Here is a 4,200-nt window from a genome sequence, read left to right on the forward strand (position 1 = left end):
GGCCTGCCCTACCTCTATCTCTTCCCCCCGAACAACCTCCGTGAGTAGCCCAGCTGCCGTGCTGCTCTGGTGCAATTTCCCTTCTTTGTGCCAGCATCCAACCACCCCACTGCTTGTGTTTCTCCTCCCAAACACCATCGCCACACTCCTCGTGGTTATGGCCCATGAACCCACATACCTTGCAAAAGTAAGGGATCTTCTCATACTTTACCGGGAGCAGCAGTCTTCCCTCTCCCACAACATTCAGAGGTGTAACCCGTGTTAGAGGTTTGCTTACAAGAACCCTAGCCCGCACCCTAACATAATCACCCTCATAAAACATCCTAGGAGCAAGCTGAATTTCTTTCACCCGCCCGATGCGGCGGGTTAATTGATCAACTACCTCTGCCTTGCGATAGAATTCTATTATATTGCGACATATGTTGGAGGTGGTGGCGGGGTTGCCACGGCAGCCGTAGCAACAGTGACAATTGCTTTGTTCCTCTCCATCCCTTCAACAGCAGCCGAACTGTCTATCAAGGCTAGATTCAGATTTCTTACAAAAGTAAGGGATCTTCTCATACTTCACCGGGAGCAGCAGTCTTCCCTTTCCCACAACATTCAGAGGTGTAACCTTGTGTTAGGGTTTTGCTTACAAGAACCCTAGCCCGCACCCTAACATAATCACCCTCATAAAACAGCCTAGGAGCAACCTGAATTTCTCTCACCCGCCTGATGCGACGGGTTAATTGATCAACTACCTCTGCCTTGCGATAGAATTCTATTATATTGTGAATTTGAGCCCACACGTATAATCCATCAAAATCAACGGACGTTGGTTCCTTCTTTCCATCATAATCCTCAATCAGCATCCCCATCCCCCTGAAAAGCCATGGACCTCCATGCACATCACAACCTTCTTCCAGTCCCCAAAGCAGAACATCTGGAAAATGAACAAGTTTTCTGCCGCTTCCCTGTACGTCAGAACTTGTGCAAGTGCCCAGATTGACTTCATGCACTCAAACATCACCGATGAAGTGAAGGGGCGAGTCGTGTTCACCTTTCCAATCACCAGCCACCGAGCATCCGCTTCAAACTTCTTCACCTCTTCCTCCCCCACAATCACATCATCGAGTTCATCATCCTGAAGATCCAGGTGCTGCAGCATCTCTTCGAGATTCTTCCCTGTCCAACCCGCTGACGAGGATTCCGCCCGGTTTGCCATCTAGGGTTCCGAACTTGGACGGTGCAAGTGCGCCAGAGAACTGATCCGACTCCCCCCCTGCGACCAAACAGGATGATCTAAGCGAGGGGTGCAACCAGCGGTAGATGTGCCGATGAGATCTCTCGACGGCGATGAGATCGTCGCCAGAGCCGAAAACCCTAAACGAGAGGGTACACAGTATGTTGGCTTCGGCAGGAGATAATGCTGGACGTGGCGGCGTTCTACTCGGACATGGAGGCCCACGGGCGCCCCAAGAGGTTGACCCACGACCTGGGAGCGTGCACAGTATGTAGTAGTAGTACACTACTTAACCGCCGGCTGATGTTGTCCATGCGTACTGGTGCTGTAAACTTCATTTCTCAACCTGGTTGCATTGCAGTTCGAGTACGAGGACTGGCTGGCGGAGCGGTACGGGCGGGAGAGGATCGAGGAGCGGAGGAAGGTGATCCACGTCGCGGCGAGAGGCAGGGAGTGGCACCGGCCGGAGAGCTACCGGGACGACGACCACCTGCTGGACCAAGCGCACCGTGATCTCGCCATCATCCCCTGTTGACTCCATTGATGGAAGGTGCTTCTATATCACTTGCTGGATTGAGCTTCATTTCCGCATACATAGCACACGTTGCATGTGTGATGAAGTGCAAAAGAAAGCAGAATTCATGTGACATACAGAAAGAAGACATTAACTAAGAAAAAGAAAAAGAAAAAAATTGCACCAGCCGGGAATCGAACCCGGGTCTGTACCGTGGCAGGGTACTATTCTACCACTAGACCACTGGTGCTCTGATGTGGGAAATCTTTGGAGGTAATGACAATTTCAGCCTTGGACCGTACTAACTTTAGTACAAAGTTGGGTCATCTATTTTGGAATGGAGGGAATTAGTTACAGAGGGAGTAATTAATTTATTAGTATAGGTAGACCATGTAAGAACTGACACATGCAGCATAGTTAGGCCAATCAAATACAAATGGGTTGATGACAAGTGAGATCTCATGACAAGTTGACAACTCAAAGCCTTTGACGGTTTCGGGTTAGTCCCCACATTAGCAGAATGAAGCTTGGACTTTCAGATATCCGAATCCAGCTAATGCCAGTACAAACTCTGTGATTTACTATCTAGCTGCGTTTCAGATCAAGCAAGTTCTCTGTGGTCTCAAGTCTTACAAAGCTACCACACCCGTACCAAAATATAAGACTTTTTGCAGTTCATACTGTTAGAATAAACCTTGCAAGTTTAGTAGTTTGAGAAGTTTCAATTAGTTCGGTTAGTCTTGCTGCCATGGCAGCAATTTTCAGTAGCACTCTGTCTTCTCTGTCAGTTTCGACAGTTAGCAGGTCAGATAGATTAGCTTGAGTGTTTAACGGTTTAGACCGAGTCCAGCGCCCTACAGATTCGTTCGTGGGATGGCAAGAGCATTGTGGATCGTAGTGGCACAAAGTCAGGAGGCCACGAGCCCTGTTCGTTCTGAATAAATTCAATGAGAAAAAAAAGAAGAAAAGCTGCTGGAGTTTGGGCAGGCAAAAACCAGTGTCTTCTACCTCTGTTCAATTTTGTTCTTAGTCTTTGATTTCCAACACAAACACATGAGTTCCCTCCGTTCACTTTTATAAGACGTTTCAGACAGCTGACATTGAACTAAGTAGTATACTGGAGCAGCAAAGTCAATCGACTGACGTGCTTTTCTTTTCTGGGTGTTGTCATTTGGATGTATGGTGAGCAAAAACTGCCTATTGCCAACTTGGTGTGTTGTTCAATTTCAGAGAAAGGTAGACTGAGCGCACAGAAGGAAAGAGAGTACAATTCAACTGGAACAGAATGGAAAATAAGAGAACAGTGAGCAGAGCAAAATCGTCTGTCTTGAATTTCCCGCATCATACTGCACAAGTTCATTCCTCTATGTGCTTTTACCTAAATTGTTGAGGACATCATCGAGAAAGTTGTTTGTTAGTCAAAATAATACTCTAAAAAAGGTAAATAGAAAAGAAAAGAAGATTATGTGAAAGCACAACACACATAAGAAACAAAATAAACCAGCTGTCGTCGATCCATAATATACTCCCTCCGTTTCAAAATAAGTGACTCGACTTGGGATGTTAGTACAATCACTTATTTTGAGACTGAGGGATGTTAGTACAAAGTCAAGTCACTTATTGGGACCGAGGGAGTATTACAAATCAACGAAAATGAAATAAGGGATTGAACCAACATTAGATACAAACAAATTCCGTGTTAATCATCAACAGTCCACATTATTGCAAGTAAGCTGCGAGATTATGTGTGACTAACTTGCAAGAACAAACAAATCATTCCAATGAAAGTCAAAAAAAATTGAATTTGATTTGTGGGACCCTCCCCGAAAGAGGATGGACCCTTTAAAAATTATGGTATGCTGCTTATTATGGCGTGCACACGGTGTTCTTTAGTAAAAGGCGAAAGAATAGTTCGCTTTGTGCTCACCACGCAGCTGCGTGTCTTTCACGGTCTGCCCTGGCTGCTCTCTTATAGTGTCGCTGGCCACCCATTCTCCTACGACTACCGATGTGGGACTAAAAAGAGCACTGGTACACAGACTAAAAAGAGCGCTCCTGCAGTTGGAGTCGTTGCCTCCGCAATTGCCAGACTCAATACTGAATGGGCCTGGGCCTGGGCCTGATTCAACAACAGAGAGACTCGAGATTTCTTTGTTTTTTCTTGCTTCTCCCGGCCAGCACGTTGGTGGCCACCGATGGGAGTATGTTCACGTGGCGCACACACGTGGATTACTACGAATACCCATCCCATGGAGGCCAATTGCCTGCTGTTATTCATATCTCGGTATTTTTTAAAAATAAAAAAATATCTTTGTACACTTTGCTGGTCAAGGCGGGAAAGAGGGAGGCAGCTCACATCACATCGTGTCACGTGTGGTGGCAGAAATGGACCTGTGGAGAGACGCACACAGAGACCTACCTCCTCTTGGTCACGTCGCTCACACAGTGCATGTATATGTATGCA

The 4,200-nt window shown here is 46.6% G+C and overlaps 2 non-coding genes across 2 annotated transcripts; both read right to left on the minus strand.

Annotated features, from left to right (window-relative positions):
* Positions 1-1,915: 1,915 nt before the first annotated feature.
* On the minus strand, positions 1,916-1,986 carry TRNAG-GCC (transfer RNA glycine (anticodon GCC)). The gene has a single exon. It is a non-coding gene; the product is annotated as a tRNA-Gly (tRNA).
* Positions 1,987-3,552: 1,566 nt separating this feature from the next.
* Positions 3,553-3,672, minus strand: LOC123150709 (U5 spliceosomal RNA). The gene has a single exon (XR_006475313.1). It is a non-coding gene; the product is annotated as a U5 spliceosomal RNA (small nuclear RNA).
* Between the last annotated feature and the right edge of the window lie 528 nt (positions 3,673-4,200).

Source organism: Triticum aestivum, chromosome 1B, assembly GCF_018294505.1.
Source record: "Triticum aestivum cultivar Chinese Spring chromosome 1B, IWGSC CS RefSeq v2.1, whole genome shotgun sequence".
Lineage (NCBI taxonomy): Eukaryota > Viridiplantae > Streptophyta > Magnoliopsida > Poales > Poaceae > Triticum > Triticum aestivum.